At 42.2% G+C, this 16,704-nt stretch overlaps 1 protein-coding gene across 2 annotated transcripts in view; it reads left to right on the top strand.

The window, feature by feature from the left end:
• Nucleotides 1-16,704, top strand: part of PCMT1 (protein-L-isoaspartate (D-aspartate) O-methyltransferase) — a 524,500-nt gene that overhangs the window by 150,659 nt on the left and 357,137 nt on the right. The window lies entirely within an intron of this gene.

Genomic DNA, 16,704 nt, shown 5'->3' with positions numbered 1-16,704 from the left:
CAAAAGAAAATCGCCAATTGAGCGGCGATCAGCCATTTTCTGAAGGATCATAAACTCACGCGAATCTATTACCGCGAGTCGGCTGTCGCCGCCTATCGTAGCCTATCGCAGCCCTAAAGGCGGTCTTCTCACAAAATCCAATTCACCTCAAAATATAGGTAAATTGGTGGGGAGATGCCTCGATGAGCTGCGATATGTCGGGACTTTGAAAAAATCAGGCCCTTTTCTTGCCTCGGATTGATGCCAGGGGTCTCTGGAGCTGATAGCCATTAATTCCAGCACCGGAGCCCCCCGGCATGCATCCGATGCAGGAAAAATGCATTTACAGCAACTTAATTACCTTAGTGGCTAACCGCTAAGGCAATGAAGGGGTTAAACACCCATGCCAGGCTTACAGTGGCTAGCGAGGGTGGGTGAAGGGGGAATTTGGCCCTTAGTGGCTATTTAGGCCTTGCGGGGGGTTTGCGGGGGGACTTAACCCCTTCATTACCTTAGTGGTTAATACCGCTAAGGTAATAAAGGGGTTAACCCAACCGCTACCCACCCGCAAGGTCTAGAGACCCATCCTTAGGGCTAATACACCCTTCACCCACCCGTGAAGCCTAAGCACCCACCCCAGACTGACTATACCCACCCTGTATCCATTGAGTAGTATAGTAGTACATCATACCCATATAATAATAATATGGGCATGATAAGCCTCTAAAGCACTCAATGGGCACCCTAATTACAATACATTAATACACAAGACACACAATAATAAAACATAACTAAACTCCAAAAAACACACTTCACTAAATAAAAACAGTAGCCAGCTAATCCAATGAATACAAGCAATAACATCAACAATGAATTAATTAAACCATTAACCAATCAAAACAATTAATTCCTAAAACAACTCCGAATTATTTTATAAAGTAACCAATGAAACCAAATAATTACTAAGCCAACTCAAAATTAATAGAAACAGTAACCAATCAAACCAATTAATTACTACAACATTAATGAATTAATTTAAACACTAAAATACAAAGAAATAAATTCAAACAATATCTGAAATAACCATGAAACGCATTAGCTAACATAATACAACATGAACTAAAAACGAACACCAATCGCAAACATTTTATTACCATTAAGCAGGAAAAAAACAAATAATGACAACCACATACTGTAAGAAACTGTAATTAAAAAAACAAACAGCAATACAAAGCAAGAAATGCCCCCCAAATATTGTCATAATAATGTATTAATCTGTACCCTAAAGTGGTACAGATTAATATATTATCAGTCAATGTGCCTCCCCCAAAAAATCAAAAAACACATCCAATGAAAAAACCTGTAAAAAAAGACATTTACAAATATTCAATATATTACTTACCATTAGAAGCGGTGGCCCTCTGACTCCCAGGGAAACAGGAAGCTCACGTACCTTGAAGGCCTCCAACAGCATCCGATGCCATCCGCCATGAAGATCCGGATCAGGTACCCAAATCTTCTTTTTTCTTTCTTTAATCACCTTCTTCTATCTTCATCTGTCACCAATATTTTTACATTTGTTACATTCTTTTTCAAAAAAGTTTAATCACCTGCTAAGTTACTTTCTTACAGTGATCAATAAGAGTATTGAGAACAATTGGTTCTTAGATATTATCTTAGACATCTTTAATCATGCCGTGTTTCCTGCTATTTTACACCCGATGGGTGATTTATGATTAAGAGTGGAATAACAATATAGATTTATATGTTCCACTTAATGTTTTTAAACCTGTTTTGGTAAGTATCATGTCCGTTTTCCTCCACAAATATTCTGTGGTTATTCTTGTGCTGTGAGAGGAGAGCGGACCTGTGTGTCAGGATTGCCTAGACCTCCTGCCTAGCCATAGCTTCCTTGTCCACTGGGTGTGCTGCTGTCTTCTGTTGGCTCTGGGTTCCTCTGTCTGTCTGTCTTCTTGTTGCTCCTGTCTCTGTCCTTTATAGCTTGCTTCCTGTCTGTTGCTTTTGCCTTTGCTTGCTAGTCAGACTCCTACAGTATGCTCATGCCTGTCTTTGATCCTGACCTGTTTCCTGTACCTGTACCTGTATTGTAGTCTGCTCACAGTAAAGGTCCTTGCTAGTAATCTGGCTTGTCCCTGGTTATTCCTGCTCCCCGGTCTCAGTCCCTGCTCCCTGTCCTTAGTCCCTGTCCTGCCCCGCCTGTCCTGTTCCAGTCTCCTCGTTGCCGACCTCTGCTTGTACCTGACTTCGCTACCTGCCGCCTGCCTCGGACCCCTGCTTGTTACCTGACGTCGCTACCTGCCGCCTGCCTCGGACCCCTGCTTGTGACCCCTACTACGCTCGTGCTGTTCCGGCCACCGAGATCCTACCCGCCACAGGAGTCTCCCGTGACACTGTGTGTTGTTTCACAATTTTTTAATTTGTGTGTTTGTTTTTGTGGGGGATTGAGTAAGGGGACCCTGGCCAAGTGGGTATGATCACTTATTTTGTTATAAATTTTACATTCATTTGTGGGATTAATCCTTGTTATATGTGATCGTTAATGGTTTACCTATTTATCAGTAGTCCTGTTGGGATGATTATGTTGGAGGTTCTGAATGAGGGGGGGGTGCGCCCCTTCGTGGAGTTAGTCCCGTTATTTATGAGCGGATCGGGCCGTGGTTATAGGCACGGCAGCCGTTTTTTTGACAGGCTGCTATTGTGTGTGACGTGGCCTTATCGGCTTGCACAGGCCCTCAACTAGGGGTGGAGACTCCCTGCTCCTACCTTCCAGCTGTCACCATGGCATCCATGCCGGTGTGCTGGGCGCGGTTTGACGTTCGTGAGGAGGTGTGGCCTTAGGGTGCGCGATCCAGTATGCTATGGGACGTGACACGCAGGGCTGACACGCATGACGTCACACCGGCGCGCACCCGGTTTTGGTGCCAATTTTAGAATTTCGGATTGGTGATTTGTTAATGACATGGGATATATAAAGGGCCCCCCTTCCTCCAGTCCCCCATACTCCTTGATAAAGGACCCCTATGGTCCGAAATGCGTAGGAGCTTTTGTCTCACCCTTTGGGGTCATGTTTTTGAGTGTCGCTGAATAAATAGACTTTATATTTTTATACCACCTTGCTCCCTGGCAGTGCACTGTTTTTGCTCTCTTCTTTTCTTGCTGGACTACTACTTACAGATTTGCACGCCATTTGGATGGACCATGCAGGACTTTGAAAGACAGACGGAGTGGGTAAGATTTATTTATGAATTATTTGTGATTTCTATGGATGAGTACCGTTATTAGCACTGTGTTGTCTCCAATGAGGTGTCACTAGAGTGCCCTAGGGCATTATAGTTTGTCACCTTCAGGAGACGGTGGTGTTGGCGATTCACATATCACATATCTTTAGTATACCCACTCCGTTATTCACTCTGTCCATCAGTTCTGGTTTATTATTATGGACATACATGTTCGAAGTTCCACCAACTTTGGAGCACCCACTACAGCCTATACCCCTATAATTAATTCATTGTTGATGTTATTGCTTGTATTCATTGGATTAGCTGGCTACTGTATTTATTTCGTGAAGTATGTTTTTTTGGAGTTTAGTTATGTTTTATTATTGTGTGTCTTGTGTACTAATGTATTGTAATTAGGGTGCCCATTGAGTGCTATAGAGACTTACCATGCCCATATTATTATTATATGGGTATGATGTACCACTACACTACTCAATGGGTACAGGGTGGGTATAGTCAGTCAGGGGTGGGTGCTTAGGCCTCCCGGGATTTTATTGGGTCAGGGTGGGTTAACCCCTTAATGACTATAGCGGTTAGTAACCGCTAAGGTGATTAAGGGGTTAGGGGCCATTAGAATATCTTTATTATGTATATATGCTTTCTTGCTACGGAGGACAGAGGGACCTGCTGTTGTGGTAAGTATAACTGTATTTATTTACTTTATTTATGTATGCTAATGCAGTGTTTAATAATGGGCAAATAATCTATTATCCATATCTGGATAATAGTTATTTTGCCCATTACTGTACTGTATGGGTTTGGGCGGAGAGGGGGGGGGGGTGTATTGATGTTTATTAAAATGTTTTTTAATATACATTTCTTTCATAGTGTAGATGTGCAGGGGGTCTCCGGAGCTGAACCACGTTGGTTTTATGTCCGGGGACCCCCTGCTTCCCGAGATACAGGCCTCTTTATGGGGTGCCGGTATCTCCTATGATCTAAAAATCACTATATTTGCTTATTGCTGAGACTATAACTACGGCACACACGCCATGCTCTGCTCAATGTCTAGAGATATTTTGCTGAAAGCTTGCAAGTTGCATAATCTAAGACACATTTCACAATATTACTAGTAGAGATGGGCGAATCTAACCGTGCACTCCACACTAGAACAATCTACCGGAGACTCTCACTGCCGCCACCAATCTAAGTTCTTTCAAAACTAAAGCTGTCTCATATTTTAATCTGGTCTATAATTGTTATATACGCCTATAATATATATGATCTTAAACTGTACATGCCATGTCTTGAATATAATGTATAACCCTTTTCACTTAGTGTAACTATGTATTTGTAACCATGTATTTGTCATTATAACTCTGTGCCCAGGACATAGGTGAAAACGAGAGGTAACTCTCAATGTATTATTTCCTGGTAAAACATTTTATAAATAAATAAAAATAATAGATGTTTAACTTACCATCGATCTCCTGGGTCATTCTCTTAAATAAACCCACTGAAGATATCTTAATAAGTTGGTCACGCACATACAGCACTCTCCGCTGGAAAATGGGAAATCGTGAAAGCCCCACGTCAAGAAAAGCCACCTCCTATAACCCAAGTGAAAACTAGAGTTTTGGGATGTAATGCCCATGGAAAAAAAGGAACTTGTATGTTACGTGACAACGTTAAAAAACATGTCTATGATTAAGGATCCATGGTTTCATTGGATATAACAAATGAGTGTGGTGCCCTATTCACGAAAATATCTGGTCAGTAAAATTAATGATGTAATATTTGTACTTACCTTCTTTTGATCGATTGATGAGCAAGTACTGTACCTTAGCTGCTATATTTAAAAACCTAACTTGTGTATACTTACCGTATTTATTCCCATTTTCTATTCCTTTCCACACATCTTGGGGCTTTGTTAAAAATGAAGAGTTTAAGAAAATGATGGTTGTGGTAAGGATCAATTTCTTGTTTTTTTTTTCAAAAACACAGATTTTTGTTGAGTTTTTATCCGTTCATCATTTCACTTAAGTGAGCCGTTACGATGGCAACCTCTGTCTTAAAGGTGCCTTCCTCAAAGTGATTTGGTAAAATACCTTCTGTTGGCAGCATACTGTAGTGTAAAAAAATATGTTTTTGACATTTGCAGAAAAGTGCGGTTCTCTGATAGTTTTAGGTGAGGAAAACTAGATCACATGACAATGTGTAGCAATTTTTTTTGTCAAATTATGCTGTTTTTATACAATTATTCTAGCAGAATAAATGGCAAAAGAGTTTGCAAACTCACACAATTCTAGTAAAAAACATGTACTGTAGTGCCGACGATTATTCTAAAACAAACCTGGGGCAATCTCCAAAAAGACCCAGGTACATGCTGGGTACATGCTGGGTATATGCTGCAACATTTCACACATTTCTGCAGACAGACTAATGGCCCATGGGATTAACAGCGGGGGTCCCTGGCAGTCCCATTCAAACTGAATGGGACTGCCAGGAACCCCTGCTGTGTTAATCTGATGGGCCATTAGCCTCTGCAGAAATGTCACTGAATTGTACCCAGCATGTACCTGACTAGTTTTAGGCAAGTTTTAGAATACTTGTTGGCTCGTCTGTAGCGCAGTATGTACAATTTTGCAGATACCGTGATTATCTGCCCCAAAGATCTTATAATCTAATTTTGGTGCCTGAGAAACAGAATGTTTAAGACCATGGTCACACAGTATTTAAACCAGGCCCCCCTGTTGCAAACTCTGCTCTTCTTTTTCACATTCAGTGCCCTTACTCACTGAGCCACTCCGTCAATATCACAATAACGTACAGTACACCTATATATTATAGATAACATTGTGTAAAAGCAACGGTTCGTGGAGGATATTCTTGGCAATTTCATTTTGGACATCATTTGTTTTTTTCCTTAAAGAAAATATTCCCCCAGAACGGAAATTAAATAAACCTATTGCTACCTAACTAGGTGCTAACAAACCTGATTAAATTATTGATTGTTAACCTGATTCACATGTTTTTACTTATTTTAGCAAACTATTCCACATGGAGACTCTTTGGGCAAGATCCACAAGGCCATAGTGTTAAATTAAATTAGCGTTATAATAATACTTACGCCTATCCATTAAAGAGAATAACGTAACGAAAACCTATAAAATAGCGTATCACTACATTTCTATGGATATTAGGCTTACTCATATGCAAAAAAAAAATCACCTGCTAATGAACCGTTAGCTTAACATCGCAGATCAACGAAAACTGTTAATGGTAAATAACATAATGATAAATAGCTCACACCGAAATTAGCCGTTAATCACAGCCAGACCATGGCTATCCTCATGTTATTTTATGTGAATTGCCTATAATTTCAAAGGCATGTCTAAAGTGGTACATTCTGTATGCATATTAATATGACAAAGTTTTGTTGGGGAGATCATGTGACCAGGCAGTCACAAGATACAATTGGTGCTCTGCTAGAGAGAGGGCAGGGCTCAAAAAGGGGTGTGCCAGAGCCTGTTTCAGAAGAGGAGGGGGTGACTTTGTAAACGGTTGCTATACAAACAAAAAAGGCTTGTTATATTATAATACATTAAAAATGTCATTCAGTGTTGTTTAAAAAGAAAATTCTACAAGCATTTTCTCATAGTATAGAACTGATTTATTTAAAAAAATACACACAGCTTAGTCTCCAGCTTTAATAGGAACCCACGTTAGCTTTGATACAATGCATCTCTGCGCTATTAATGTACCCTCTACTGCCCTGTCGCCAATCGCCACAAGTGGTGGATCGGCAATGAAAGTATGGCGAGTGAGTTTGCCATCTCCCACAGTAAAAACAAACGTTGTCCTGACGGCGAGTTGCAAGCGCGAGTGCCGCGGCGGCCCATGGAAGTGCTGGTGCTGAGGGGGCGGACCGCGGACAGTGTCTGGGAGCTGTGAGGAGGCGAGTGCCGAGTGGAAGAGAGGATGACCAATCAGAGAACGGCAGGGGCGGAGCCCAGACCCCGGCGGCGCCGGCACCAGAGACTCCTGCAGGGACAGGTTCCGGTGCTATCTGCCAAGAGATAAGGTAAGAAGAAACACAGTCCGGGTTTTGGAGATGATGCTGATATGGGGGGGGAAGGGTGAATGAGTTGATGATGGGGGGGGGGAATGAGATGATGATGGGGGAGGAATGAATGATGATGGGGGGAATGAGATGATGATGATGGGGGGGAATGAATGATGATGGGGGGGAATGAGATGATGATGGGGGGAATGAGATGATGATGGGGGGAGGAATGAATGATGATGGGGGGGAATGAGATGATGATGGGGGGAGGAATGAATGATGATGGGGGGAATGAGATGATGATGGGGGGGGAATGAGATGATGAGGATGATGATGATGATGGGTGGGGAAATTTTTACATGGTTTGGCGAATTTCTCATTGAAAAATAGGTTGCCCACCTACTGTATGCTCTCCTGCATATATCACTCCAATCCTGCTTTGTGTGACACTATTTTTGCATATCACTAGTTTAGTGGATACCGTTAACCTCAGGTAATATAGCGTCTGCCACCTGCAGTATTCTGGTGACGTCACACTATTTGCCCTGATGTAGTAGAGCATTGTGGATCTGGCCCTTTGTTTCCTGAAACAAGCAGCAAAGATCAAATTGTATTTCTACATTTAACATAAAGTAGCAACCCTTCCAGTGCCATCTAGTACACACAATATTAGCTCTCCGCCTCGAAACTTATTCAATATACGTGATTTCAGTCATATCATTGCTTTACAAAGGCAAATTATCCTCCATGACATGAACATATCCCTTCTATTCTGTTTTGTAGAACAATACCTTACACTGTTGTGTACACTACATTACGCATTAATGCCTTTACATAACTACCCCTCCAGTTTTGGGATAGAAGGTGTTTATGTAACGCTTGTGCTACCCACGAGCAAGACAGGACCCCGGTACTGAGGTGGGGAAGCGTGGCTGGCAGGCGGATTGTCAACGTAGCCGGGTCTGGGTTGGAGAGCGCGGGATAGTCCAGAAACTTGCCAAGGTCTGGGGTTGGAGAGGTCAGAAAAGTAAAAATCCATATAGCCATGGTGTGGATTGGAGACGTACACAGAGTCTAGAGTAAGCCGGGATCGATGTCCAGAGAGGGTTCAGCAGTCAAGCCGGGTCGGTACACGTTGAATCTAAAAACTGCAAGAGAGAATGAGACAGGAGCAAGGCACAACAGACGCTGGAGCGCGAGGCTACTGTATAACTAGTTAAGCTCAGCAAAGACTAAAAGTGAGAGCAGGGTATTTAACAGGAACAGGAACCAATAGCCAAGGAGGCGGAGCGGAGGTGTGGCCTCTGCGGAGGTTAGGATAGGCTGCAGGAGACAAGTGGGCATTAGGAGATGTTGCCACGCAGTTGGGGAGCGGTGCAAGGTGTCACGTGAGCGTGGCGCGCCAAAGAAGCGCAGAGCATCCGAGGGGGCAGAGCTAAACTCCATGGCCGCATTAGAAGAGCTGCGCGTGCGTGCGCGCTCTGTAGACAGAGCGGGGGTGCGCGTACGCGCTGGAGCCAGAGCGGAGGTCTGTGCGGAGACAGGTTAGGAGGGAACACGTCGCAAAGGACGTGTTCCCCAATTCCTTACAGTTTAGTGAATAGGACCACACTATCAATTCTAGCTTCACAAATGGGTTTTTTTTTTAATCATTTCTTTTTCAGTGATCGTACGAGCATCGCAGAGAAAAGTTACAAGACAGTAGTTCTTTCTCCATGCCATTGAACCAGCAGACAGATGATAAATGTGCAACACATTTAAGATTTCCAACACAAAAAATATTAACGTTTCTGGTTATGAAAACGTGCCGATTTGCTAATGTTGTTTTCTTATTAAATATTGTTTAATAAGAATAAGATCTACAAGCATATTTTGAATAGTCAGCCTTAAACATTGGATCTAGTTAAAGAGGGATACACAACTCTTTTTTTAAGAACAAAACAATTTGCGTTTGCTGTGTATACAATATTTACATTAGGGTCGTTTTGCTTGACATCTTTTCTGAGTAATGTCTCAAGTAATCACAGTGCTGCCCATTTTAATTTCCCTGAAAGAAAAAAAACTAATAGGTATATTTGATTTGTGGCATTCGGTGATAAACATTTAAATGCATTAGCTCTTCTTTATACAAGATCAATAAAGGTTTAGGGTGAGTTCCCATAGCAAGCTGTTGCATGGCATTGCATCTCATGATTCTTAACTCAATTATTTGAAGATTAAATCCTCTCAAAGTGCATTTCTTTCCTTATCACATACTGTACTCAATTGTGAAACTATACAGCATTGTGAACAAACACTGGTGTCAAATTATATCTCTGCAGACTCTATTCCAATGGCCCACATGGGGAATTTTTAAATAACTACTACTTACCCATGGCGTCTTTGCTCCTTCCTGGGGAAACAAAATGGCCACAAAATCTTGGGGGTGGTGCAAGCCAATAGGAATCTGAATTGCTGCTTCCTATTGGATGGCCATTTAAATCCACCAGCAAATACCAGTAACTAGACCCGTAAGGTCCCCAGAGCAGAAAATAATGTGAATCCAATTATGTAATAAAAATCAATTTAATTTAGGGTGGATTTCTGCTTTCACCCCTTCAAGGGGGTCCTTCAGCATTTGGTTGATGTCGATGGAAGGGGTGGTTCCTCCTCTTCCATGCAGATTGCGGTTGAGCGTTGGAAAATTAGCTTAGTTCCATTATGTACTGTAGACGGTACATCATAAAAGCCACTGGCTTGCAGCTCTCATGATGTTACAAACACTGTATGGCCAAAGGGCGTTAAGGAATTTAAGGAAGCAATCCCAGCGCTTTTTCTTTTAACATGTTTTTATGTTATCTATTTTTACCCTGGATTAAAGCAGGGAGTCTCCATAGCTGAACCCTATTGATTTCCTGCTTCCTGAGATACTTTCCTCCATAGGGGGTGCCGGTAGCCGCTCCGTACGTGGGCCAATAGGAAGCCTATGACATCACAGTTATGTGATGGGACAGCGAAACCTGAGCAGGAGATACTGACACCCCCTAAGGAGGTAAGTATCTCAGGAAGCAGGGGGGCCCCAGAGCTGAAATTAAGGTGGCATCTGAGCTGAAATTAAGGGGGTTCAGCTCAGAGGAACTCCTGCTTCCTACTTAGGAGGAGCTGTTTTTTGGGGGGAAATAATTTTTTTGGGGGGGAGGGAAGGGGCGCACTTATTAGTGCTTGCCTAGAGGCGGCCCCTGCCTTCAGAGACCCAATACATAGCCATTTATTTTTTCTATTCTTTTTACAATGCATTCTTTTTATTTCAAAATGATGCATGCTGAAGTAGGAGGCTGTGCAGCCTCTGCACCAGTCACACACATTCAGTGTCCCTGATGAACAAACCCACCCGGGGTTTTTTTCTGCAGGATTTCTGCAGTGGCCTTTTTGTGCAATATCAGCAATAATTTTTTCCATGGGAACTGTCAACAAACGGGTTCTATCCCCAGAGGGAAAAAAAACAAGAAAGTCCTGAGGCTTGTGGAAAGAAGAAGTGAAGGGAGGGAGGAGAGGAGTGGGTGGGTTTTATGGGGCGAAAATAGTGTGATACTGTAAGGATTCTAATAATTAATCGAGAAATCAGTGAGGCATGCACTCACATTTAATTCTCTTGTTAGTTGCCTTGTGTAATCTCTTTCTTGTTCTTTTGCAGACCTGCTGTCTTGTGCTGCGGAATCAGCACTCACCGTGCTGGAGAGAAGTGGCCCAAATATAGTACAACACTCACTAATGCATGTCTTGTTTTTGTGCAATTCTTTCCAGTGGTGTCAGTATGCTGGATCATCTGCAGCGGAGGTGGGACGCCTTGGCATCCCGCGCATCCCAAGACCTCCTCGTGACATCACACTTTGACCCATATAAAGCTCCGGAGGCTCTACTGGCTCAGAACACCAGGCCAGGTTTTCAAGATTTCTCTAATTAACACAGAATTAAAACTAGGTTTTTAAATATAAGTATTTTTCATTATCAGAACTTGCTTACATATATGTTGTCCGGAAGACCTGAACCTGGAGTGTTGTGGTCTATACAATCAGGGCTGCTGGCAGCTTTCCTGGGGCACAGGACTAGAGATTCTACCGGGGGCCCTCAGTGTTGGCCTTGCAAGCACCCCCCTTTCCCTTACACACCTCCTCACTCTCAACTCCCTCTACGTCCACCCTTCTAACACACCCCCTTCCCCATGTATTTCGCCCCCCCCCCCCCTCTGTCTCTCACTCCTTACCCCCTCTCTCCCTCTGTCCCCCCCTCTCCCCCTCCTTTATCACTCAATGTCCCCCTCTTCTATCACTCAATTATCCTCTTTATCACTCAATCTCGCTTTCTCAATACCCCCTCCTCTATGACTCAATCCCACTCTCTCAATACCCCCATCCTCACACTCAATCCCATTCTCTCAACCCCCACTCCTCTATCACTCAATCCCACTCCTTAATTCCCCTAACCTCACATTCCAGTTCCTCAATCCCGACCTCCCCACACTTAATCTCATTCCTTCAATCTCGCCTCCTCACTCAATCCCACTCCCTCAATCCCCCCCTCCTCCCACTCCATCCCAGTCCCTCAATTCCCTACCCCTCCCTCACACAATCCCAATTCCTCAATCCCTCCCTCCTCACACTCAGTAATGATTACTATATATGAATGTCATATAATTACTGTGTTTAAGATGGTCTTGTGAAGTTCATGCATTTTGTTTTGCAATGGCTCTGAATTCAGGGGTGTTTTATGAATAAAGGGTTTTCACTATCACTAATACAGGTCAAATAGAGATCACTCCACTGTCCAATCCACAGTTCAACAGCCCTCATTAATAAAGCCAATCTCAGTAAGGAAACACGATGATAGTCATATTTTCATTGTTGTAGATTCATCGTTACGCATCACCTATGTTCCTGTGGATTTTCTGCATTCTTATTAAGGCATCTGTCTGTGAATATTTACTTCTTCATGCATCACAGACACGTTTATACATCTGTCCATCACGTTTCCAATATATGATATATGCCTCATGTTTCCAGCTCCACTGCTACATGATTATGAGAATATACCAGTCCCCACAGTGATTTGTTTTGAAGACCCCCCCCCCCTTCTGTTATAGGTCTCTGGAGCTGAACTGCCTTCATTTCAGCTCCGGGGACCCCCAGCTTCCCGAGATACTTACCACCATAGGGAGTGCTGCTAGCAACTCCGGCTGGTCTGGGTGGGGCTATCTAAACGGCGGATTTAAAGCACCCGCGTCATGCAGGTCAATAGAAGCAGTGATGTCATCCCTTGCGGCTTCCTATTAGCCTGTGTGACCGGGAACGTTAAACCTGCAGAGCTGATAACCGGCGCCCCCTATGGAGGTCAGTATGTCCGGAAACAGGGGATCCTCGGAGCTGAAATTATTCCGGTTCTGCTCAAGAGACCTCCTGCTTACCACCTATTAAAAAAACACATGTTCTGCTGCTGTAAGTATAGTAGTTAAAATAACATCTGCAGATTTCACCGAGGTTATAGAAGCAATGACCTAAATGAGATTTTTATAAGTAAAAAAAAGTGTTTTTCAGTTTTATTTTAATAATGCGCCTCAGTAATCTTCTTGCACCAATTAGCAGCAAAACAATTACTGCTGTAGCCGTGTCCCATGTAATGTAAAGAAAGAGTGGCCACCTATGTAGAGATATGAATGGAAGTAATACAGAGATCCGTTGTACATAAACCTGCTAGTATGAGGTCTTCTCTGAAGAATTTCACTTTTATTTGCAGCCGCACGCTACTCATTTAAAGTGGACAAAGGAGAAGGAAATTAAATATAAATGCAGTAATCAGCTGTGAAGTAATAATTTTAATTGCTGGAAAGTTGCCAAATGCTTCATTGTAATATGTACTTCAACATCAAAGGTACTTTTTGTAATAACTGTCAGAAATTCAGCACAGACTGTTAGCATTGTGCAAGGAAACAAATGGACAATAAAACCTACAGAATATGACTTAAACACAGTAAATGATTCCACAGACCCCAACAATATGGTATTAATGTGAGGGGACATGAGATGCAATGACTGCCTACCTCTTTTTCTCTCTTTCTCTGTGAAGACTTCAAACATGGATGCCTCCTGACTTCAATGCCTCTAACATTATGGCCAAGATTGGAGGTTGTTTTCCCTTTGCCTCTATCAAGGTTGCTTCGGTGTAGCGAGTGAGGTCACTTCCTGTTGACAGTAACAAGCGACGTACGCAAACGTAACACTTATATATATATATATTATATACTGTACATATATCTGTATTTCTCTCTTTTTGCACAGCATATTTCCACACACCATCTATCACTTATCTAAACCCTTTCCATAAAGAATTATATGGGCCTATTCTAGCAGCTTCGGTAACTAACTCATCGAGCTTTTTGAGAAGTTCCCGAACGATTTAGCAAGGTTGCTATTCAGGAAGCTCCGATGACCTGCCAAACTCGTTTGGGAAGTGCATCTCCCTAGCGGTAGCGCTCCTGGTCAAACACACCGAGCCGGAGATAGAAAAAAAGCTCCAACTCGCATGTTTGATGCAATCACGCTATTCTAGTTGTTCTGATGAGATCATCGAGGCTCTGAACTATCGAGCTACTAACGCATAGGTAAACACATTGGCAGTCAATGGGCAACCTAAAAATAATTACACAATTAAATAACATACAATCAATGTGTTTCTTACCTTTGATGTCTGCACCCCCGTCCTACGCCAGCACCAACTCTTGACCCTCGATGCAATGCTCCTCAACAGCCGATGCGAAGAAGTGCGTGATCACATGTTGACTGAAGAGACGTCTCTCTGGCAAGTTCTTCATTCTTTTCTTTTTTCTTCCTTCTTTTCTTCTTTCTTTTCTTCAGTTTTCTCTTCTGTCCTAGTAATCCAATGGGGTGGACGTTGCGATATTGGTATTGCGAGTTACATCCAGAGACTGAAATATTCAATATTCAGAGTTAGCACCTCTTCATGTCATGCCTCTTCTAAAGAGACAAAGAGCGTGACGCTTGAAACACGTTGGTGGGAGCCACTTGGGCTTCATTTATGTAATCTGATGCTCGTGATCCATTAAATAATTTTCATCTCATGGGACACACTCTCTTGAAATATTTTTTCTAACTGGCTTAAGTAGTGCTCCAACTTTCCTGATATTGACTCATCTGGATGCTGTGGAAAAACGGAAGCACACCCCATTGGAGGAAAATCACTCAAAAGACCCAGCAAATGTGAGTTTATTACTCGTTTCTTCATACACAGTATATTATATATCCACATCGATGCATTTATGTCTGGACACTAGCATGTGGGAATTCTTACTACAGTGATCGTGAAATTCCATCCAGCTAATCGAACAATAGTGGAGTATTGGTGTTATTACTACTTGAAATATTGGTCTATATATATATATATATGTGGTACTCCAGGGAAAACAGCAGTTTAGTTTCTACATCTTCAAGAACTTTTTCTTATACAAGCTACGGATTCTATAGTTAGAGCACCATACAGCTTTTTTTCTCTTTTTAAAGCAAGTACAATCCATGCGGATTGGCTGTTAGACCGGGCGGTTTGTCACTTTTTTTAATGAGCGGTTTAGAAGAAGGGATTTGCAATAAAGAATACTGTTTTTTCTCACTTTTCATTCCGCTTCTTGTGAACCCACCAAATCGTGCGGTTTGGCAATGACTTTGGATCTACTAGAATACGTCCCTATAATAAATAGGGGGTTCAGCACATATGTTTTACAACTGCTTTATTCTCCATTTTCCATGATGTACCTGATCACTAATTAAAATAATCAAGCTTTTAATGTTTATAATAATGTGCAGTCCTTTGTAAATATAAAAACGAAAGAGAATTTTTGTATCAGTAACACTATACAGCTGCAGCGGCCGTTATTCTAAAACTTCGCCCGGTACACCGCTCGGAATACCCCTGTCATGGCGCGTCATGTTTTCCAACCTTACCGCCTTAAGACGCGAGTGCGGCGAGTGCAGAAATGGCATTTTAGAGTTCTGGTTTTTAAACACCTTAAATTGACACAGTAGTACAGTACTGTACACATTGCAATTCATTCATTTCATTGCACCCAAAGAAACAGAATCCATTAAATTAAACAAAGCAAACGCGCTAAGCGCGGGTGCCTGGGGCGATTGGCCGCATTCATGCCATGTGGAGTACAGCAGAGCACATGAAGTTTTACAATAACGGCCGCTGCAGCTGTATGCTGACAAAAAAAGTTAAGGGGTCCCAGAGCACAGGACTAAATTAGAACTGTACGTAGCTTGGTTTTAATGAGACTGAAATGCAACACATAGACCATAAGAAAACACAAGGTGACTACAACACAGGGTGTTTAATTATTATTTTCATTAGTTTATCATTTACATATCTCATCTATGTGGGACCATTTATCAAAAGAATAGCTCATCATAAAATGTCGTAAAGCCAAACCATTAGTTGCCATGCAATAAGCAGTGATAGAATCCCCAACAGTATTGAGTTTCCTAAACTATTTTCTTTCAGTGAAGTTGGTTGTTATCTTTCACAGAATATCAGCTATTTGGCCTAGGAACATAATGCTCATAATGGCAAGTCTTAAAGATCCTCAAAAAATGCAAGAATATAAGTAAGGCAGCCGCTTACAACACCCCAGAAATCCGCTATTTTGTTTTAGATAGCTGCTTTCTCTTATATTTCTTTAACTCTCTTTATTTTGGTCTTCAGCCTGTATTTGAATCAGCATCTTTTCGGTATTCCATCCAAAAGGTTCTGTAAATAAGTTCCCTTTTATATGTCCACGAACAGTATTAATTACATTGTAATAACACTGTGCAATTCCTCCATTTTATTGCTAAACAATTATATGGCATCTATTCAAATGTAACAAACAATTGCTTTCAGGTTGAATTCAATGATAAATATACTGCTGCTCAAAGCCAATGCAATAAGAAACGAGGAAAATAACATGTTAAAATAGATCAATATCATTACAATTTGCATGCCAATAGCTTCTCCCTTAACTCTTCTTTATACACCGTCACCTACTAACTATATTCTTCTTTTGGGGGAAAGGGGGGTCTTCTTTTTGGAGAACTATCTTCAATATTACTTTGTTTTCCACTAGCACTAGTTCATTTTGTATTTTATTTATATACTAGCTGAGAGCCCCGGCGTTGCCCGGGATGTTTGTGGTGTGGGTGTGGCATTTGGGTGGGGAGTGGTCCACACGGCCCATGTGCGGTGGTAGTGCTGCTGTGGCTGTACTGATGGTGATTGTATCGGTGTGCTGATTTTGGAGGGTTTGGTGCTGATGTGGGGGTGCGGATGTGGGTGTGCCGATGGGGGAGGTGCAAAGGTGGCGATGTGTGGGTGCTGATGGGGGCTGAGAATGGTGGG

Source organism: Ascaphus truei, chromosome 4, assembly GCF_040206685.1.
Source record: "Ascaphus truei isolate aAscTru1 chromosome 4, aAscTru1.hap1, whole genome shotgun sequence".
NCBI classification, from domain to species: domain Eukaryota; kingdom Metazoa; phylum Chordata; class Amphibia; order Anura; family Ascaphidae; genus Ascaphus; species Ascaphus truei.
Note: the sequence above shows the minus strand (reverse complement) of the source record. Positions and strands in the feature narration are given on the sequence as shown.